This window comes from Cupressus sempervirens, chromosome 4 (genome assembly GCF_028749045.1).
Source record: "Cupressus sempervirens isolate cs-2001-9-10 chromosome 4, ASM2874904v1, whole genome shotgun sequence".
In the NCBI taxonomy this organism is placed as follows: Eukaryota; Viridiplantae; Streptophyta; class Pinopsida; order Cupressales; family Cupressaceae; genus Cupressus; species Cupressus sempervirens.
The window spans coordinates 157,306,867-157,331,201 of NC_143121.1; the positions used below are offsets into that span (position 1 = coordinate 157,306,867).

At 35.5% G+C, this 24,335-nt stretch overlaps 1 long non-coding RNA gene across 2 annotated transcripts in view; it reads right to left on the reverse strand.

Annotated features, from left to right (window-relative positions):
- Nucleotides 1–300: 300 nt before the first annotated feature.
- The window catches only part of LOC149560454 (uncharacterized), a 33,287-nt gene continuing 9,252 nt past the window's right edge, over nt 301–24,335 (reverse strand). Inside the window, exons 3-4 of one of the 2 annotated variants that reach the window (XR_016363683.1) lie at nt 1,784–1,921; nt 301–1,701 (exon numbers count right to left, since the gene is read on the reverse strand). This is a non-coding gene — a long non-coding RNA (uncharacterized LOC149560454). The remainder of the gene's footprint in view (nt 1,702–1,783; nt 1,922–24,335) is intronic. The other variant, XR_016363684.1, reaches the window with a different exon arrangement.

A 24,335-nucleotide genomic window follows, 5' to 3' on the forward strand; every position in this document is an offset into this window, starting at 1 on the left:
TATACCTTGACATTCTTGTCAACTTCATTTTCAATACTCCTTATGCAAACTCAATAAAGCCTCTCTACTGACAACATAATTCAGAACTCAACACCGATACAGTTTGTAATGATTGATGTATTTCAGCATGGAAAATATATATATATATATATCAATCCGTCATATGATACAGACAAGAAAGCATTACAAAAGCACCATAAAATCTACAAAAAATGTAAATCAATCACATTTCTTTGTAAAATAGTATTATTATTAAGCTGGTTCGCATGCATTACTGATTATTTTTTTCAATTTTTTCTTGATAACAGGAACCTATTTTTTATCCAAGACAAGTACCATGACAATGTTATCAAACACAATGTTACTTTCTAAATTTGTTTTATAACTAAGCTTATGCAGAAAGGCCATGCTGCTGGAGCAGTCTTGGGCAAATTGTAAGTTTGACGTAAATTCTGAGAGCAAAGGATGGAACAGGAGGAAATTCCAGCTAGATTCACCCATTATGTGTGCTTACAGTGTTGCATGATGTAGACACAGAATTAAAAACCCTTAAAAGTAATGGAAGAAATAAATTCTGAATACAAAGAATGATATATTCTCGTGAGTCTCATATCCATGGATACGCTTGTATGGACATCGAATTGTGATGTTAGACATTGAACGAAGCACTAGCATTGGTACAAACTACAAAGCAGCTAACTTAACTGCCCAAGATAGAGTAGGAAGTCTGACCTACACTAATATTAATCATGCAGGTTCAAATTTGGAACTTCAAAATTTAGGTCTGGGGCAGTAGATGTTGCCATCTTTTGCTCTTGTGGAATTCAGGGGAGAGGGAGGCATCAAACTTATTCTTCCTATAATTGATTGCAAGGTATACATGCTCAACTGAAATTATGCTATCTGTACAAATAAACAGTACTATCAAATTCCTAAACATATCTGACAACAGTAAATAGTTGAAATAGAGAAGACTAAGGCCTCTAAAATTACTAAACTATTAAAATTTCAATTCTTACAAATGATGTTCTTATCCTTGTATTTTGATGACATTAAGAGTTTATGCTTGTGCTTTCCACAATAATTTCCTTTTGATTTCTTTATGGTTGTTTATGGATACATTTGATCAGATCCTGAGCCCAAATTCAGTTTGGGAACATTTTTTACTAGGCTTCTAGTCTGAGTTACTTTTGTTTAGCTTTAAAATATATATTGATCAATGAAAAAATTGAAGTACATTAGATATTAGGAGAGAACAGTCATATGGAATGATATGATATGACTAAGGTAAAACCCAACAGAGGGTCATTGTGCTTTATTTAAACCAAGATTGCGAGTGCTAGTTTTTTGCCATACATGCATATTCAGAAATTTAGGCAAATATAGGCCTCTTGTCAAATAACCTAAAACCTGAATATAGGTTTGCTGTTAGACGAAATTTGAAATTACCACAAAAAAACCCATGAATTTTGCTACCACCTACCTTAAATATAAGATGGTAGCCTTGTTCACTTAGTTGTAGTATCAAATCTAAAATCTCCTAGTGGCACTGGTTTTAATCTTAACAGAAAGCTTACTAGTCATAACATACTCTAGAGCAGCATAGCCATATGTTCCCATAACTCGAGTTGAAACATGAGTGTTATCTCTCTCGGATCCATCTTCTGCTAGTCCAAAGTCTGAAAGTTTGGCATTATATTCCTGCCTCAAGAAATCACTTTTTAATAATATGAATAAGATACCCACTACTGAACCATCTAGCATTGAAGTTGTAGATACTAACCGAATCCAACAGGATATTTGATGTTTTGAAATCTCGATAAATTACTGGTCTTTCTGCCCCTCTGAAGAAATGCCAGGCCCTTTGCTGCACCTAAAGTGATTTTTATCCTGATAGACCACGGGAGAGGCAGGGACCCTTCTGTGTGGACAATGGAATTACCAGAAGACATCAAAAATCTAAGAGCATTTTCTCTAATGCATGTTTATAGATAGGATCAGATTGTTTAGAAAGAAAAAGTAAAACTACGCAACTCCCATTTGGTACAAAATTGAAAACCCCCATTAAAATGTTACTCAGAAAGGTAACATCTTTCAAGTTTTTGTTTTCATTGAATAAAGCCACACATTTCTCTAACTGAAGTCCAGAGATCCAAGTCAAGGATCCCTAAATTTCATATGAATTGAATATTGAAAATGCAGTCAAATATTATAACAAGCTACCACAGTATTGGACTTCACTTCACCCAGAATATGTACATTCATTCACAAACATTTTATGAAACAACACAATAGTGTCTCCAAGTGCTCAGTATTTTGGTAAACAGATAATGTGAACAAGCTAACAAGTAACATAAATGATAAAAGTACTCATCAAAATCTAATGCGCAAGATTTTATGTTTTAATGGCTTCTTATGGTTATGGTGTGTGGGAATTTTATATTTACCAAGAGTATGGTGAGATTTTGCAGATTGTGTTTGAGGCTTTCTGACTTGAAAGATTCAAGGGAGCTCATATTAGTTGAGAATGTTTGATCTTCTCACTGTGGAGTTAGAGGAAGCCCAAGGGAGTTCCACTCCTATGAAACTTTGAAGGAATCTATGGCTTCTTTTCTTTCCTCGGAAGGCTTTCATCACTCAGGAAATTAGAGGGCGTCGATTAGCTCTCCATCATCCATGTTTTTTTGTAATCACGTAGGATTTACCAAGGGTTATAGCTAAGAAATACAACTTATATTCATTTGTGTATCAATTATTTATTAACATGAATTATATGACTTCACGGCGTACATAAATGCCCACACTTGCTGACAAGGGAATGAAACAAATGCCCCAAGATCAGGTTCATCTAACCTTGAAAAAGGATCATGGTGTTTGACAAAAAATAAAAGAAACTACTAAATGTAAATCTATAAATGTTGTAGGAAACAACAAACTGAATACCAAGTGACATAATGCCAAAAAGCCCAATAAGGAACAAAAATATAATTTTCTTAGCAATACATTACTAATCCGGAAGCCAGATGAAGACTATAACCAACCTGTATCAATTTCAAACTGTAAGAGTAACAGAAGAAACATGGCATTTATAAAGATAGCTGATTAAATTTTTATTCTTATTTCAATAGTCAGAGTAATTCTATGCCCATACTCACTTGAATTTTCAATACAAGAATTCATTTCCCCACCTTTAATCACTTGTCTTGTACATCTTTCAATTTCTTTATCTAACCACCATCCAAGCCTATTCTCTTTTGTAGAAATAAACCTTTTATCATAATTCACTCCTGGAATCAATCTTCATAGGTATTATATAGGACAATAAAAATTAGAAAAACAATCTGCTTGAAAGTTCAAATTTACGAAGTTCCCTAAGATATCAAAAGTCATAATACCTTCTATATGGTTCATCAATGAATATCTATGGCTTGCTTACATCTTTACAGCATTATAAAATTAGGATTTGACTGGAGTTATTAATAAAACACAGACAACATCAAATAGTTTTATGCCACAAATCTTAAATTCCTTTTAGAAAAAGAATTCTAGTCATTTATGAAAATTGAAAAGAAAAGGAAAGGCCAGAGCCAGTTGGCACTGGTCGCAATTATATATGCACCCCCATATCCTTAAGGGGTGATAACACATTATCTAAATTTGTTATGCATGTTAGTATCTAAAGGGCATTATGGCACTTCATCAAAAGATGAGCACATAAAGCCCTTGTCTAAATTTGCATATAGATGTTGGCATCTAAGGGGCATCACTATCCTTCACTAAAAGATATTTTGTCACTTCCCAGAAATTCATGGCTCTAATGACCAGATGTTTTGCCAACCATATTTGTAGACATTAATAGTGTCTAGAATAGAAACTCTTCAACCTTGTATTCAAATTCAGGCATTCTTCTCATACGCAATGTTCAGACTCAAATGCCACTTTGCACCAAGTAAACTAAAAATGTTAATAACTTGAGAGCTACATATGGGGTTGCAGTATTCTAATGCCAACTCTCCTATGTTTAAATTCTATGCTCTGGTTCTAATTTGTCAGGACCCTATCTAGACCTCACCAAGTGGTCAATGCCTCAAGTAGGGATCAACTTATGAATGAAAAGGTTGATTCACTCTTTCAGATTGTATACCTTCACTAATCGGGAGTTTGTGCAGTTTTGGGTCAGCTAAACACCTTTTCTATGGGAGTCAAGGGCTATGGTTACTACAGTCACAGTAAAATGTAAGTACAACCAAGAAAAAAATGAACAATGACATTCAAATTAGCCATTCTCGGACAAGCTACTAGGAGATTGTAAACTGTGTGCTTGACTGCAAATAGTTCACATGCCTTGTCTACTAACCTGTTACAAATATTACTAGACATAATGATGTTTCAGAAACTAGACAACTGAAGAACTCCCATACTTAAAAGTATGGGATAACAGGAAACATGAGGCTTTGAATCATAAATGTAAATTGATTTACAGATACCATAAACTTTTAAAGTCCTACTCAAAAATAAAAAATGCAAAAAAATAGATATTTGAATCGAGAAAAATTTCTAGCCAATCACTCCTAGACTCTGCCAATTTTATAAGTTTAATAAGTACTAATCTATATTCTTTCTTTCTTTTCTATGTCCAAAAATTGAATAATTGATGTTTCCAGAAATGACATGGGCTCCAAACAATTCTGTGTGGCATCACCAAGAGTGGGGGGGAAGGGGGAGACCCAAGTAAAACAGGGCTGAAGCAATGCCATGGGACTTTGCCAGCCAACCAAACTTTTAGTGGTGTAAACTTGTTGCTACCTAAGAACAACCAACAACCTGCAAGGGAACACTCGTAACGAAAAATCCCTTGATCACAAGTGAACCCTTTCCAATGATGCTTTGACACCGAAGACACCCCTTCAAGATGAGCACAAAGACAAAGATGAAACACAAGTTCTTAGTTATATGATTGTTTTTCAGGTGGTCATGCACACTTTTTTGGTTGCCAATCTCCTCCTCTTGCCTCCTTGCACAACTATGGTGCAGTCTTTACACTTCTAATTTACTATGTATTAGTATAATATGTTAAATATACTAATATTTGATGACCCTACATGACCAGGATAACTAGTTTACCTCTAGTCCAAATTGGTTCTATCTGGAGACAAACTTCCTAAAATACACTTTGCTTGTTAAAATAACAATGATGGAGGAGATAATACAACTAAAATTTGTAATCTCATGTAATTGCTTGTTTTAATTGGAATCAACTCTATTTTGTTATGATAATAAAATTAGTGAGAAAGATGCCTTCTCCGAACTCAGAGACATTTCCCTGTGCCTTCAGTGAGATGAAAAACAACTGTCTCTTTGCTTTTCATTGGAAGACAATTCAATTGGAGCAGACTAACATCACCAATTGAAAGAAAATTTAAAATACGGAGAAGAACTCATTAACAAATATCAATTTAATGATCTTTTTATCCAAGACTGCTTATGATAAACTGTCAGACTCCCTCTATGTGACTGGTGTTAGTCACTTTGTATATATGTTTTTCTATTTTCTTTTCAATTGGTTATGTTCCCTTGAGATTTATTCCCTAGGTGGGAGATAATATGTTGAGATGGAGAACCAATATTATTATCATTAGTCTAAGAAGAACTTCATATTGATGATTGGCTTTCTTATTGACCACCTCCTTCCTGCTCCTAGCCATAGGCTCACTTAATCATTGTAGTAACCATAATAAAAAATCAATATGCCTTTTATTTTAACCATAGTAGTGTAAATATTTATGTTGGTAAATCCTAAAGTAACCCTACTATTCACTCAAAAATTACACCTGAATCCTAACATCATTGTAAATATTAAATTTTTTTCTAACTACCTAAATAAAATCCTTAACATTCATTTGAAATAAAAATTATATAAAGCCAATAATCATTACAATCCCAATATGTCCTAACTCCAAATATGTTCTAAATATATAAGTATAATAGTAGTGGGATTGCTACAAATTTGCAACCAAAATCTAAGAGTAATAAACATTTCTTCATCTAATACTGCTATAGTGATTGAAGAATAGGGAAAATGTTCTTAACAATATAAAGAGTAATAAACTAAATATTATAATTAGGAAATATAGGGATGTTTGTTATTTTGCAAAGATTACAAATTCACCAGTTACATAGATTTATAAAATTGATTGGGTAGAGTGTAGTTTCCCAAAATTTCCCATCGTGCAAATATGTATGTTGATCATCTTCAAGCTGATAGAATTTGTTGGCATAAAATGAAATCTAAAAACCTTTGACTACAATCTACAGATTTATTTGAAAAATGGAAAACATGGGAAAATGGTCTCAGATTGCCATGATTGTAGGCATACCCCAAAAAGTTTGGTTGAAAAGGCTTAGAAATTCTCTAACAAATGTAATGGAAAGATATAAAGCCACATCTCATACATTTGTTAGTGTCCATGCTACCTATGTGACAATGGAAGCTTGGAAATACTGAATAACTATTTCTCAAACTACTCCCTCTACTGAATGGATATCTGTCAAAGCACTTTTGAACCAGTTATTTTCTTGTTGCCTATTCATAAAGGGCATTGCTAGTGGTTCATCTAATAGTGTAATCCATTCATGAGCATTTGTATTAGCAGTTACAATATGACTTTAGATGGATGATTAGCTTAAGCGATGATGAAAATGAGAAAAAAAGGTGTGGGAAGTGATTTCCTTTGCACCTACAAAAAGAAGAAATAAATCACAATCATAATATGAATGCAGACCAAAAATAAATCATATATGAATTAGTTTTGTACATCTGTTGAAATATATATTTATTCAAGGAATGGTTAAAGATAGATTGACACAAGTCACCACACTCAAAATCGTGATTCACACACTAAAATTCCTAATGAGCTTAACGGAAATACACTAATTCAATGATACAATTCAGACAAGATTGTTTCAGAAAATAATGGAGCACTAGATCTATAGTTATCTATTTCTTTACTAATGACAACTAAGAAAGGAAGAGGTAAACCATCAAAAGGAAAATTAATAAGATTGCTTACTCACTCATCAGGGGGAGAATTATTTGGTCACTTGAATTCTGGGAAAAGGAAACATGTAAGCACTAAGGAAATGATTTCTAAGGAAGGGTTTAAAGAGTTTGAGTTAGGGGAACCCAAAAATAAAATCCCAAAAGATTTTATTATAGAAGAAAATGATAAGAATAATTTACAAGACTCTCCAAAATGGGATGAGAAGACACTATCTTTCATTTTTCATATAGAAGAGGGGTTTATCAGAATTGGAAACATGAATCTTCTTCTTTTTCATCTAGTTCTTTGACCTTGACAACTACCTCAGCCAAACCCTTATCATTTTGAGCTATAAATTTCTACCCCTGCACCAGTGAAGTTAGAAATGCATTTGGGTGAGAAATCGTGAATGTAAAACCATTAAAGGTCAATCCATATGCATTTGTTTTATGCTCCTCAATAAGGGCTCTCTACATTTAGTGGGCTTTCAAGCATGGCCACTAGATCTTGCCATCCTATAGCTCATGTAGTAAGCCAATTAGAGATACATTTAAATAGAAAATAATGTCAAAGTAATTGTAATGGCTAGAAAAGTCATTTTCATATCTTTGTATTTGAAAAATACAAGTTAATATTATAATCAGATGTTAAATTTAATAGTTGTGTTATTCTGTACAAGTATTGTTGCCATAACAAAATTGACTAGAGGAATTTACTAGTTGTGTCATTCTATACAAGCATTTTGGCCATAACGAAATCTAAAAAACATATATAAGAATTGTGCCAAATAATCAAGAGCATATAATATACTTGAATCTCTCTTAAAATATAGTCATGGGTGTCTTGGATGAATTTCAAGAATTGCTTTCCGCCAATGCATCAAAATCTTGTTTCCTATTAAATATTCTATGCCCACAAGTTCTATTACAGGCTTTGAGACAATAACCAAGGAAGAAAATCAATGTAATGCCAATAGCATATTATATAACAAAACCAGAGATAATATAGGGCTCATCAATAAGTGTGTACAAAGAAGAGGGAACTGTGGTGTATTTTAAAACCTACTAAAAATGCAGAAATAGACAAGAAACTGAACACAAAAAATAGCTTATTTACTTATACTACAAAAAGTAATAATGTTTTGTAATTCATGATTAGATATGTAGGTTTGGTCAATAGAGAAGGCTGCCTTCTTAAACTATATATTTGACTTTTTTTTCTAAGAGAATCTTTGGAAAGAATGAGAATCCTTGTTCCTACAAGAAATTGAAATACCCAATATTTGACCCTTCACAACCTACATATCTGATGCATGATGCTCCTGCATCCGCGGCTGTGCTACCACTGACAAAGGTACGCTTTGATACCACTAATGTAGGTACAGCTCTGCTACCACTAACAAAGGTATGCTCTGATACCACTGATGAAGGGCCAACACCACCCTTACAAACTCACAACCAAGATCACAAAAATATGGAGACAAGAGATGACAAAAATGCTTCATAAAGCATCTATTAATACTTGAAATTCATTACAATATCCTCCAAATGAAAGGACTCGAAATTCTTACAATATAAGAGATATTTGCTCACTAAGAGCTTCTACAAGAAACTACATCCGAAGAGCTTCTACTTGAAGAGCTTCCATTTCTCAAACTTCTATTTCTCAAACTTCCATTAGAAGAGCTTCCATTTTTTGAACTTGATTACAAATGATAATAAGCCTTGCTTAAATAGGCACTTCTAACCCAAGACATTACAAACACAACCAATGTGGGATAAAAGGTAAATACAACTACCTTTAAATAAATATTAAATTCCCACCCAAATACAACTAAGCACCCAACAAATATTAAATGCATGATTTAAGGAACTTTCCACAAACTTCTAAATTGCCACCTACACACCTCGATTAATGGAATAACAACTATTTTTATTATTTTTCTATTTATGCCACCCATGCACCTCGAAAATAGAATTTCTTCTTTTCTCCTTTTTCCCTTATTTTATTTTAAAATTATTTTCCCTTCTATTTTCGTCACTTTCTCTCTCCTCCACAATTTTTTTTTATTTTTTATTTTTTCCTTTTTTTTTTTTTTTCTTCTCTCTTTTTTAAAAAAAAAAATTTAATTTTCCCATGCAAGATGCTCCTGCATCAGACTCCCTTGGTAGATAGAAAATGTGTCCCACACTTTGACGCCAAAATAAATATATACCACCATCTTTATCTTCACCACAAGCTTCCACCTCAATAGGGACAAGAAAACCAACATGCAAATCTTCCACATTTTTTTTTTGCTGATGCATGATGCTCCTGCATCCGACTCCCATGGTAGGAAAAATTTTGTGAATATGGATTCACAAAATGAAGTAGCCACTCTTGACTTTTTTTTTTCCCTCTTCCTCCAACAGATAGCTGGAACAAGTATCCGATGCCCATATATTTCCTTCTTTATCCTTTTCCAAAACCTAGCTGAAACAAGTGTTTGTTGCTGAAATCTCTCTTCTGCAATGAACTCCGTCCAAGTATAACTCTCATCCTCATTCAATCTTGTTGAATTAATCACACCTGTAATAAACCCAACAACACCATACCAATCTTTCTTTACATACCACACATCACTAACAAGATCCTCATGCAAACCACCATCAATATTTTTTAAACTCATATCAAAGACAACATCCCATGATTCATAAGAATTTACCTCATTGACATCTTCATCTTTGCTTGCCTCTTTTGTGTCATCAACAATGCATGTAACTACTCCGCTTGCTTGATCTCCAACGAAGGCACTATACTTTTACTCCATTGCTGCAATCTTCACATCATCTTGATCTATTTCAGGTTCATAAATCTTTCCATCTTCTTGCTCTTCCTCTTCTCTTTTATCTTCTTCAACTTTAGGTTCGCAAATGATTTCCTCTTCATCCACTTGCTCGTCCACTAGATCATCTTTCTTATCAACGTCTCTTTTCTGGTAATGTGCTCTTCTCTTCTGCAACTCAACTTCTAATTCATTCACTTGCTTCTGCAAATCAACTAGCAATGATTGTTGATTTCTTGCTCTAAATTTCTCAAGTCGAGGAATCCTCAAAGTCCATCCAATCACAAAAGTCATCTTCTTCTTTCTCTTCTCCATAATCAAGTCTTCAGAAGACAAATCTCCTCCAAAACAAGAACCTCGTGCAAACTGCCTCACAGTCGGCAATCTGTCTACACAATCAAGAACTTCTTCACAAACTTCACCCAACTCAAGGTCCTGGTACAAACTGCCTCACACTTCGGTGATCTACTTGTACACTCAGGAACAACCTGCTCTGATAAACTTCACCCAACCAAGGTCCTGGTACAAACTGCCTCACACTTCGGCAATCTGCTTGTACACTCAGGAACAACCTGCTCTGATACCACTAATATAGGATGGCTCTGCTACCACTGACAAAGGTACGCTCTGATACCACTAATGTAGGTACAACTCTACTACCACTAACAAAGGTATGCTCTGATATCACTGATGAAGGGCCAACACCACCCTTACAAACTCACAACTAAGATCACAAAAATATGGAGACAAGAGATGACCAAAATGCTTCATAAAGCATCTATTAATACTTGAAATTCATTACAATATCCTCCAAATGAAAGGACTCGAAATTCTTACAATATAAGAGATATTTGCTCACTAAGAGCTTCTACAAGAAATTACATCCGAAGAGCTTCTACTTGAAGAGCTTCCATTTCTCGAACTTCTATTTCTCGAACTTCCATTTTTCGAACTTGATTACAAATGATAATAAGCCTTGCTTAAATAGGCACTTCTAACCCAAGACATTACAAACACATCCAATGTGGGATAAAAGGTAAATACAACTACCTTTAAATAAATATTAAAATCCCACCCAAATACAACTAAGCACCCAACAAATATTAAATGCATGATTTAAGGAACTTTCCACAAACTTCTAAATTGCCACCTACACACCTCGATTAATGGAATAACAACTATTTTTATTATTTTTCTATTTATGCCACCCATGCACCTCGAAAATAGAAATTCTTCTTTTCTCCTTTTTCTCTTATTTTATTTTTTTATTATTTTCCCTTCTATTTTCATCACTTTCTCTCTCCTCAACAATTTTTTTTTTCTTTTTTTTTTTTTCCTTTTTTTTTTTTCTTCTCTCTTTTTAAAAAAAAAAAATTTAATTTTCCTATGCAAGATTCTCCTGCATCAGACTCCCTTGGTAGATAGAAAATGTGTCCCACACTTTGACGCCAAAAGAAATATATACCACCATCTTTATCTTCACCACAAGCTTCCACCTCAATAGGGACAAGAAAACCAACATGCAAATCTTCCACATTTTTTTTTTGCTGATGCATGATGCTCCTGCATCCGACTCCCATGGTAGAAAAAATTTGGTGAATATGGATTCACAAAATGAAGTAGCCACTGTTGACTTTTTTTTTCCCTCTTCCTCCAACACATAGCTGGAACAAGTATCCGATGCCCATATATTTCCTTCTTTATTCTTTTCCAACACCTAGCTGAAACAAGTGTTTGTTGCTGAAATCTCTCTTCTGCAATGAACTCCGTCCAAGTATAACTCTCATCCTCATTTAATCTTGTTGAATTAATCACACCTGTAATAAACCCAGCAACACCATACCAATCTTTCTTTGCATACCACACATCACTAACAAGATCCTCATGCAAACCATCATCAATATTTTTTAAACTCATATCAAAGACAACATCCCATGATTCATAAGAATTTACCTCATTGACATCTTCATCTTTGCTTGCCTCTTTTGTGTCATCAACGATGCATGTAACTACTCCACTTGCTTGATCTCCAACGAAGGCACTATACTTTTACTCCATTGCTGCAATCTTCACATCATCTTGATCTATTTCAGGTTCATAAATCTTTCCATCTTCTTGCTCTTCCTCTTCTCTTTTATCTTCTTCAACTTTAGGTTCGCAAATGATTTCCTCTTCATCCACTTGCTTGTCCACTAGATCATCTTTCTTATCAACGTCTCTTTTCTTGTAATGTGCTCTTCTCTTCTGCAACTCAACTTCTAATTCATTCACTTGCTTCTGCAAATCAACTAGCAATGATTGTTGATTTCTTGCTCTAAATTTCTCAAGTCGAGGAATCCTCAAAGTCCATCCAATCACAAAAGTCATCTTCTTCTTTCTCTTCTCCATAATCAAGTCTTCAGAAGACAAATCTCCTCCAAAACAAGAACCTCGTGCAAACTGCCTCACAGTCGGCAATCTGTCTACACAATCAAGAACTTCTTCACAAACATCACCCAACTCAAGGTCCTGGTACAAACTGCCTCAAACTTCGGCGATCTACTTGTACACTCAGGAACAACTTGCTCTGATAAACTTCACCCAACCAAGGTCCTGGTACAAACTACCTCACACTTCGGTGATCTGCTTGTACACTCAGGAACAACCTGCTCTGATACCACTAATATAGGACGGCTCTGCTACCACTGACAAAGGTACGCTCTGATACCACTAATGTAGGTACAGCTCTACTACCACTAACAAAGGTATGCTCTGATACCACTAATGAAGGGCCAACACCACCCTTACAAACTCACAACCAAGATCACAAAAATATGGAGACAAGAGATGACCAAAATGCTTCATAAAGCATCTATTAATACTTGAAATTCATTACAATATCCTCCAAATGAAAGGACTCGAAATTCTTACAATATAAGAGATATTTGCTCACTAAGAGCTTCTACAAGAAATTACATCCGAAGAGCTTCTACTTGAAGAGCTTCCATTTCTCGAACTTCCATTTTTCGAACTTGATTACAAATGATAATAAGCCTTGCTTAAATAGGCACTTCTAACCCAAGACATTACAAACACAACCAATGTGGGATAAAAGGTAAATACAACTACCTTTAAATAAATATTAAATTCCCACCCAAATACAACTAAGCACCCAACAAATATTAAATGCATGATTTAAGGAACTTTCCACAAACTTCTAAATTGCCACCTACACACCTCGATTAATGGAATAACAACTATTTTTATTATTTTTCTATTTATGCCACCCATGCACCTCGAAAATAGAAATTCTTCTTTTCTCCTTTTTTCCTTATTTTATTTTTAAATTATTTTCCCTTCTATTTTCATCACTTTCTCTCCCCTCCATAATTTTTTTTTCTTTTTTTTTTTTCCTTTTTTTTTTTTCTTCTCTCTTTTTAAAAATAAAAAATAAATTTTCCTATGCAAGATTCTCCTGCATCAGACTCCCTTGGTAGATAGAAAATGTGTCCCACACTTTGACACCAAAAGAAATATATACCACCATCTTTATCTTCGCCACAAGCTTCCACCTCAATAGGGACAAGAAAACCAACATGCAAATCTTCCACATTTTTTTTTGCTGATGCATGATGCTCCTGCATCCGACTCCCATGGTAGGAAAAATTTTGTGAATATGGATTCACAAAATGAAGTAGCCACTGTTGACCTTTTTTTTCCCCTCTTCCTCCAACACATAGCTGGAACAAGTATCCGATGCCGATATATTTCCTTCTTTATTCTTTTCCAACACCTAGCTGAAACAAGTGTTTGGTGCTGAAATCTCTCTTCTGCAATGAACTCCGTCCAAGTATAACTCTCATCCTCATTCAATCTTGTTGAATTAATCACACCTGTAATAAACCCAACAACACCATACCAATCTTTCTTTGCATACCACACATCACTAACAAGATCCTCATGCAAACCATCATCAATATTTTTTAAACTCATATCAAAGACAACATCCCATGATTCATAAGAATTTACCTCATTGACATCTTCATCTTTGCTTGCCTCTTTTGTGTTATCAACAATGCATGTAACTTCTCCGCTTGCTTGATCTCTAACGAAGGCACTATACTTTTACTCCATTGCTGCAATCTTCACATCATCTTAATCTATTTCAGGTTCATAAATCTTTCCATCTTCTTGCTCTTCCTCTTCTCTTTTATCTTCTTCAACTTTAGGTTCGCAAATGATTTCCTCTTCATCCACTTGCTCGTCCACTAGATCATCTTTCTTATCAACGTCTCTTTTCTGGTAATGTGCTCTTCTCTTCTGCAACTCAACTTCTAATTCATTCACTTGCTTCTGCAAATCAACTAGCAATGATTGTTGATTTCTTGCTCTAAATTTCTCAAGTCGAGGAATCCTCAAAGTCCATCCAATCACAAAAGTCATCTTCTTCTTTCTCTTCTCCATAATCAAGTCTTCAGAAGACAAATCTCCTCCAAAACAAGAACCTCGTGCAAACTGCCTCACAGTCGGCAATCTGTCTACACAATCAAGAACTTCTTCACAAACTTCACCCAACTCAAGGTCCTGGTACAAACTGCCTCACACTTCGGCGATCTACTTGTACACTCAGGAACAACCTGCTCTGATAAACTTCACCCAACCAAGGTCCTGGTACAAACTGCCTCACACTTCGGCGATCTGCTTTTACACTCAGGAACAACCTGCTCTAATACCACTAATATAGGACGGCTCTGCTACCACTGACAAAGGTACGCTCTGATACCACTAATGTAGGTACAACTCTACTACCACTAACAAAGGTATGCTCTGATACCACTGATGAAGGGCCAACACCACCCTTACAAACTCACAACCAAGATCACAAAAATATGGAGACAAGAGATGACCAAAATGCTTCATAAAGCATCTATTAATACTTGAAATTCATTACAATATCCTCCAAATGAAAGGACTCGAAATTCTTACAATATAAGAGATATTTGCTCACTAAGAGCTTCTACAAGAAATTACATCCGAAGAGCTTCTACTTGAAGAGCTTCCATTTCTCGAACTTCCATTTTTCGAACTTGATTACAAATGATAATAAGCCTTGCTTAAATAGGCACTTCTAACCCAAGACATTACAAACACAACCAATGTGGGATAAAAAGTAAATACAACTACCTTTAAATAAATATTAAATTCCCACCCAAATACAACTAAGCACCCAACAAATGTTAAATGCATGATTTAAGGAACTTTCCACAAACTTATATATTGCCACCTACACACCTCGATTAATGGAATAACAACTATTTTTATTATTTTTCTATTTATGCCACCCATGCACCTCGAAAATAGAAATTCTTCTTTTCTCCTTTTTCCCTTATTTTATTTTTTTATTATTTTTCCTTTTATTTTCGTCACTTTCTCTCTCCTCCACAATTTTTTTTTCTTTTTATTTTTTTCCTTATTTTTTTTTCTTCTCTCCTTTTTAAAAAAAAAAATTAATTTTCCCATGCAAGATGCTCCTGCATCAGACTCCCTTGGTAGATAGAAAATGTGTCCCACACTTTGACGCCAAAAGAAATATATACCACCATCTTTATCTTCACCACAAGCTTCCACCTCAATAGGGAAAAGAAAACCAACATGCAAATCTTTCACATTTTTTTTTTGCTGATGCATGATGCTCCTGCATTCGACCCCCATGGTAGGAAAAATTTTGTGAATATGGATTCACAAAATGAAGTAGCCACTGTTGACTTTTTTTTTCCCCTCTTCCTCCAACACATAGCTGGAACAAGTATCCGATGCCGATATATTTCCTTCTTTATTCTTTTCCAACACCTAGCTAAAACAAGTGTTTGTTGATGAAATCTCTCTTCTGCAATGAACTTCATCCAAGTATAACTCTCATCCTCATTCAATCTTGTTGAATTAATCACACTTGTAATAAACTCAGCAAAACCATACCAATCTTTCTTTGCATACCACACATCACTAACAAGATCCACATGCAAACCATCATCAATATCTTTTAAACTCATATCAAAGACAACATCCCATGATTCATAAGAATTTACCTCATTGACATCTTCATCTTTTCTTGCCTCTTTCGTGTCATGAACAATGCATGTAACTTGTCCACTTGCTTGATCTCCAACGAAGGCACTATACTTTACCTCCATTGCTGCAATCTTCACATCATCTTGATCTATTTCAAGTTCATAAATCTTTCCATCTTTATGCTCTTCTTGTTCTCTTTTATCTTCTTCAACTTTAGGTTCGCAAATGATTTCCTCTTCATCCGCTTGCTCGTCCACTAGATTATCTTTCTTATCAACGTCTCTTTTCTGGTAATGTGCTCTTCTCTTCTGCAACTCAACTTCTAATTCATTCACTTGCTTCTGCAAATCAACTAGCAATGATTGTTGATTTCTTGCTCTAAATTTCTCAAGTCGAGGAATCCTCAAAATCCATCCAATCACAAAAGTCATCTTCTTCTTTCTCTTCTCCATAATCAAGTCTTCAGAAGACAAATCTCGTCCAAAACAAGAACCTCGTGCAAACTGCCTCACAGTCGGTGCTCTGTCTACACAATCAAGAACTTCTTCACAAACTTCACCCAACTCAAGGTCCTGGTGCAAACTGCCTCACTTTCGGTGATCTGTCCGCATACTCAAGAACTCCTGCTCTGATAAACTTCACCCAACCAAGGTCCTGGTACAAACTGCCTCACACTTCGGTGATCTGCTTGTACACTCAGGAACAACCTGCTCTGATACCACTAATGTAAGATCATTTCATGGTCTGGTTAGTCTTTACAGGAAGTTTATTAAGAATTTTAGTGGCATATGTGCACCCCTAACTGACACAATAAGAGGGGATAGAAAAGAGTTCAAATGGACTGTAGCAGCTGTGAGAAGTTTTGAATTGCTGAAGAAGAAGGTAACAGAACAACCTGTGTTGGCACTTCCAGATTTTAAAAAAAATTTCCAGGTAGATTGTGATGCCAGTGGCAGCGCTATTGGGGTTGTATTAAGCCAAGAAGGTAAGCCTATTGCATATTTTAGTGAAAAATTGAATGATGCATAGAAGAAGTATTCTATTTATGATCAAGAGTTCTATGCAATAGTTTAGGCCTTAAAGAAATGGAGGCATTATTTATTGCCAAAGGAATTTGTTTTGTATACTGATCATCAGGCATTACAGTACCTAACTAGCCAAGGTAAATTGAATCAGAGGCATATGAAGTGGGTAGAGTTCTTGCAGAGTTATACATTTGTGTTGAAGCATAGAAGTGGAAAATCTAAGAGGGTTGCAGATGTACTAAGTAGGAAACAGTTGTTGCTTGCAGTAATGCAGGCTGAAGTAGTTGGGTTTGATGAACTCAAGAATTTGTACCCCGAGGATCCTGATTTTGCTGAAGCATGGAAAGCTTGTAAAGAACCTGTTGCTGTAGATAGAACCAAGTGGTTAGACTATTTGATTCAGGATGGCATGTTGTTCAAGGGTAGTCAATTGTGCATTCCAAGAAGTTCCATGAGGGAAAATTTGATTAAGGAGAAACATAGTGGAGGGATGGTAGGACATTTTGGTCGAGATAAGACCATTGCCATTCTTAGAGAACATTATTTTTGGCCTCAAATTTCACAGGATGTGAACAAGTTTGTATAGAGTTGCCAGGTTTGTCAAGTTGCCAAGGGGTTTAGTCACAATACTGGTCTATATCAGCCATTGCCTGTTCCATGAAGGCCATGGGAGGACATAAGTATGGATTTTGTTCTTGGATTGCCAAGGACACAAAGGGGTAATGACTCAGTATTCGTGGTGGTTGATAGGTTCTCCAAAATGGAACATTTCATTCCATGCCACAAAACTCATGATGTTGTCCATATTGCAGACTTGTTTTTCAAAGAGGTGGTAAGACTACATGGTCTTCCAAGGAGCATAGTTTCTGATAGAGATACTAAATTTGTGGGGTATTTCTGGAGGACATTGTGGAAAAAGTTAAGAACCGACTTGAAATTTAGTTCCACACATCACCCACAAACTGATGGCCAAACAGAAGTGGTAAACAGAAGTCTAGGCAATTTGCTGAGATGTTTAGTTGGGGATAAGCCCAAGGGATGGGATTTGATTCTACCACAGGTAGAGTTTGCTTATAATAACTCTATAAATAGGAGTACTGGAAAATCACCATTTCAAATTGTATATGGGAGTAGCCCAAGGACTGCACCAGAGCTGAGGAGGATAGAACAAGGGGAGCGGACAAGTGCTGAAGCTGAGGAATTTGCTGAACATATCAAGCGTCTACATGAGGAGGTTCAAGCACACATTACCAAGATGAATCAAGAGTATAAAGCTAGGGCTGATCAAAGGAGAAGACATAAGGAATTCCAAGTAGGAGATTTAGTCATGGTGCACTTACGAAAAGAAAGATTTCCAGCCGGTACTTACAACAAGCTGAAAATGAAGAAATTTGGCTCTTGCAAAATTTTGAAGAAACATGACTTAGGAAATGCATATGAAGTGAAGCTGCCAGATGGTATTCACATTTCTCCCATTTTCAACATTGCAAATTTAACAGAGTATCATGATGATGGTGCAGATGAGGAGCTGGTGTTAGAGCCATGTCCGATTCCTGATTCTAAGAAGGAGGAGATACAAGACATTCTAGATCATCGTGTGGGTAGGAGTACCAGAAATAGGCAATATCAAGAGTATTTGGTGAAGTGGAAAGGACAGTCGATCGAGGACTCAACTTGGATTTCAGCAGCTGAGGTTTTCCATTTGGGATTTCCTCTACCATTCATAAAGTAACAAAGTCACTTTTCAATCTACCCTGGGTGTCTGATGCAGGAGCATCCAGAGGTATAAGGGCAATCCTGTGTCACCCAAAAAAATGTACTTAGACTTAGTTTCTGTTTCATGTGTTTTCATTTTTGGACACCCATTTGGGTCAAATAAAGGTTCCAACTCTCACAGTTCAACTATCAGTGTGCTAGAAAATCTCGAAAAAATAGGAGCATGCAATTTGGCCATCATTTTGGTGACCTAGAAGGTGTGAATTGGCCAAATGAATGTAATTGTGATTTAGAGCATTCCAAAAAAAGAATAAAGTCAAAAGGCCCCACGGTTTGAAAGTTATTGCAGTTTTTCGAGTTTTGGAGACCTCCTAAGAATGCTTCAAAGTCAGGTTAGGGGCATTAAATGACTTCGAAAAGGGCCAAAAAATGGGGGATGAGCAAAGCTTGTCTATAGGGCTATAGAGCGCTTTGAGAGCTTTCTAAAAATGTAAACCTTTCGTCAATCGGAGCTACGGTTCAAAAGTTATGCCTCCCGGAAGTTCGGTTACCGTTTCTGGATTCTTCTAGATTTGCACCGACTTCTAACGCAGCTTTTGGAACCTTCTATTTGGTTGGTGGATGTCTACTAGCACTTTCTAGAATGTACTCCTAGTCCTTAACCCTCCGGGGTCTATTTAAGGAGATTTTTGGCATTGTAAAAGGCAGTTCGGAGTGGAGTTTGAGAGGAGGTGCTGAAAGGAGAAATTATCTCCAGATTTATGCTATTGTAAGCCCTTAGGGCATGTTTTGAAGTTTAATTTCCTATACTATTTGTACTAGCTTATTTTCTCAGTTAATAGAAAATAGAAGGAAAAATAATAAAAAAATAAAATAAGGGAAAAAGGAGAAAAGAAGAAATTCTATTTTCGAGGTGCATGGGTGGCATAAATAGAAAAATAATAAAAATAGTTGTTATTCCATTAATCGAGGTGTGTAGGTGGCAATTTAGAAGTTTGTGGAAAGTTCCTTAAATCATGCATTTAATATTTGTTGGGTGCTTAGTTGTATTTGGGTGGGAATTTAATATTTATTTAAAGGTAGTTGTATTTACCTTTTATCCCACATTGGTTGTGTTTGTAATGTCTTGGGTTAGAAGTGCCTATTTAAGCAAGGCTTATTATCATTTGTAATGAAGCTCGAAAAATGGAAGCTCTTCTAATGGAAGTTCGAGAAATGGAAGCTCTTCAAATAGAAGCTCTTCAGATGTAATTTCTTGTAGAAGCTCTTAGTGAGCAAATATCTCTTATATTGTAAGAATTTCGAGTCCTTTCATTTGGAGGATATTGTAATGAATTTCAAGTATTAATAGATGCTTTATGAAGCATTTTTGTCATCTCTTGTCTCCATATTTTTGTGATCTTGGTTGTGAGTTTGTAAGGGTGGTGTTGGCCCTTCATCAGTTGTATCAGAGCATACCTTTGTTAGTGGTAGCAGAGCTGTACCTACATTAGTGGTATCAGAGCGTACCTTTGTCAGTGGTAGCAAAGCCGTCCTACATTAATATCACATGAATTTCTTTCAATAGAAGCCTTCATGGGCTGGAAATTATTATATAGAAGAAAGTTGTTGAATCAGTATTCTTAGAATGGAAATTCTTTCAATTGTTACTACAACTATGGATTTACCTAAATTTTTCCTGAAAGTCCTCCAAATCTTGGTAAGAAAAACATTCTCTCCCACCTTCATCTACCTTGCATCTTGCAGCAAAATAGAAGATTGACCAAAGTATTAGAAAATATGTCTAAACTAGAGCTATTGTAAGAGATGAAAATAACTGTCCACCAAGTTTCTTGAGCATCCAACCAAACCTTAGTCCACAAGAAATAGCATCAACAACTTTAATTATAGCAGCTTCAAATGCCATGTGCTTTACCAGATTCCAACCTTTATTCAAAGCCCGATGACCACTATATTCTCTTTTAATGATGGCTACCCAGCACCCCATGATCTAAGCACTATAAAAAATCAGCCAATCAAACAAATACCAAAAAATTACAAAAGCCCCTATTTGTAAAAACATACCCATGCCACTCAACAAATCATCCTTCCATGGAGCCAAGAAAGAAAAGGGCATGATAGACAACCTATATACCAATTTTTCAATCTGATTCTTCTCCAAGGCCTCTCCCAAAAAAACATCTTAGTTATGAATCAAGGCTAAAGTTCTTGAAGAAACCCAATAAATACTACAAACCACATTAACTTCCAAAAGCCAGACCTTAGGCTTAATCTAAGTGATTACTCGATTGAGGCTTTCTTCCCAACGTGAGTACTAGTGATACTAAAGACTACAACTCTACGAATAAATGCAACCTAAAAGGTAACAACTAATAAGAAAGGAAACAAGTAGAATAATTGCCAACATGAGAACCAAAGTCTTCTCTGCTCCAGTAGAATCAATCTTGAGTAAATATGCTCTCTAGTTCAGTAGTTTCTTAGAAATCTATTTCTTGTTTTCATTCCCAAACTTGTGAACTATTTTTGTTGACCCCACTAATGAAGATCCAATTATCTCATCACCATGTTCCAAAGAATTTCCATCTCAATCACTTGCACTATCTTGATCATTCTCCAATTTGACATTATTTTCATCATGTGTAACCCCTGGTTTATTGGAAATTCTTTTGAGGTAAGTCTCAGAACTAGCTTCTATATGATTAAGATTTTCATTGGGTCTCATATTAGATTTGTCAAATTTTTTGCTATCTTCTAATGGGTTTGCAAATTTTTTGATATTTTCAAAGGGGGCATATTATGATTCTTCTGGTAGTTTATCAATTGTTTCTGGTTTGTTGGGTTTTACATAAGAATTTCATCTGATTTAGGCTTTTTCATTTTGGACATTCTCTAATTCACTGGGATTCTTACTTGTTTCTCTTATATTGTCAACTACTTGATCTCCTATCTCACTATATTGCAATCCATCTTTTTCTACTTGATTGTATTGTTTTTGAGCTGATTCCGCACTAGTCCCATTGATTGTGGGTGTGGATGCAAAATATTTAGTTAGTAAACTACCCAAGAAAGAATCTACACACCCTACTTAATTCTCCATTAAATTCATCATCTGAGTGGATTGGAAAAATGGATTTAGAATGGAAATCCAAGTGAACCAAAAATTTGATCATTAAAACTTAAAGAAAAACTACACAGATCGGTGGCATGCTCAATATCAGTTTCATACACATAAGACAAAAGAGGTATGCTTAAGAAATCCCAAATACTTGCCTTAAATGATAATGCCACTTGTTTGAACAACCAAGAGGTATTGTATCATAAGAACTTTCTCAAAGGAAACAAAAGAAACTCAAAACACTTATGGCCAGGCAGAAAATATTCATCTGAAGCAAATTAGAAGTTTGGTGGTCGAAGAACTTCCTTTCAACTTACTTTGCATTTACTTTTCCATCAAAGAATGTGGTTGATGCAGGAGCATCTTGCATGGGAAAATTATTTATAAAAAAAATTAATAAAAAAATTAATTTAAAAAAAAAATTGGAGGAGAGAGAAAGTGACGAAAATTAGAGGAAAAAAAAGGGGAAAAAGGAGAAAACAAAGGAAAATAAAAATAAAAATAGGAATTTCTATTTTTGAGGTGCACAGGTGGCATAAAATAGAAAAGTTACAAAAAAAAGAAAAAGGTTGTCATTCCATTTATCGAGGTGTGTTGGTGGAATTCTAGAAAGTTATGGCTATTGTAGAAAGTTGTATATATTGTAGAAGGTTATAGAAGTTGTAGAAGGTTGTGGATATTGTGTAGGAGGAATTCTAGAAGGAATTGGATAAGTCATGCATTGGGTGGTAAGTGCTTATTTAAGCAAGGCATATGAGCATTTCTAATCAAGCTCGAGAAGTAGAAGCTGTGGAAGGTAAAGTTTTGGAAAGTCAAGCTTCAAGGTGTGAAGGTGGAAGGTGTGAAGACTTCAAGGTGTGAAAGCTCTAAAGGTGTAGCTCTTCAAGTAGAAGATCTTGGTGAAGCTCTTGGTGTGAAGACTCTTATTTGGGATTTCTCTTATGTTGAAGAATTTGTAAACTTCTTTTTGAAGAAGTCATATCTATGATATCATCTAGTGGGTTTTGTAAGGATTTTGAAGTATAATAAAATTTCTTGGGAAGCATTTTATCTCTCTTGTCTCCATATTGTTGCATTCTTGGTTATGAGTTGGTAGGGTGGTGTGGCCCCTCCATCAAGTGGTATCAGAGTGGCACTTCATCAAGTGGTATCAGAGTGGGAGTTCCTAAGTGTGTAAACAGATCGTCGAAGCTAAGGCAGTTTGCACCAGGACCTAGGGAGGACATGCAAATTAATTGATGGATTAAAAGATGGAAGACTGAACTTGTTGAGGCATGATTATAGAGAGCTTGTGGATTGCAGATATGTTGTCCTAGACTTGTGATGTGGTTCCTGATTGTTCGTGAGAGGTGGCAGGTTGCGATCTGACTTGCAAACAATTTGGTTGTCACAAGGAGCATGGGAAAGATTTGTTGCAGAGGGTTTATGAAGATCTTGGGAGATGGCCCTAAGAGGATTGGACCTTAAGATGATTGTGAAAATCCATGATATAGTAGAGAGGAATTTTTCTAAGATGTTTTCTCGGTTGGATGCTTGATTGGCTGATCAAGTTAAGAAGGTCAAGGTGGAAGAGGTTGATTTTGCTGATCAATTTGTGGAGCCTGATGCAGAACCTGTAGAGAAAATAGAGGTTGTTACTAAGGATTTTTCTAACCATGTTGATGTTGGGACAGAGGTTGGTTTTTATGATCAATTTGTTGAGCCTGACATGGAGATTGTAGAGCATTTGGTCATAAATGATCTAGTTGATGTTCGTGGTGACTTGTATGTTGCAGAGCACTTGGTCGTGGATGATCCGATTGTTGTTGGAGGTGAGTTATGTATTGTAGAGCATCTTGTTGTGAGCAATGAGATTGCTGGTTTGGCATGTATTGAGGGAGATCTACATGTTGGTGCTGATATGGAATTTTTTGTTGCTAATGCGAGGTTTGTTGCTACTGGTGTTGATTCACTAGTTGCTGATGTGAATGAAGTTCTGTTGATTAAGCATTATGTGCAGTTTGTTCCTGGAAGTGAGCATGTTGATTGGATGGTTAAGATTCTGGTATTTGACATATGGATGTAGATGTGGAAGATTTGCACGTTGGTTTTCTTGTCCCCGTTGAGGTGGAAACCTTTGGTTAAGATGAAGATAGTTGTAGATCTTTCTTTTTTGGCATCAAAGTGTGGGACTCACTTTTCTATCTACCAGGGGAGTCTGATGCAGGAGCATCTTGCATGGGAAAATTATTTATAAAAAAAAAAAAATTGTTTTAAAAATTAAAAAAAAAAAATTGGAGGAGAGAGAAAGTGACGAAAATTAGAGGAAAAAAGGGGAAAAAGGAGAAAAAAAAGGAAAAAAAGAAAAATAAAGAAAAAAAAATTTCTATTTTCGAGGTGCATAGGTGACATAAAATAGAAAAGTTATTAAAAAAAAAAAAGAAAAAAGTTGTCATTCCATTTATCGAGGTGTGTTGGTGGAATTCTAGAAAGTTATGGATATTGTAAAAAGTTGTGGATATTGTAGAAGGTTATGGAAGTTGTAGAAGGTTGTGGATATTGTGTAGGAGGAATCCTATAAGGTTGTG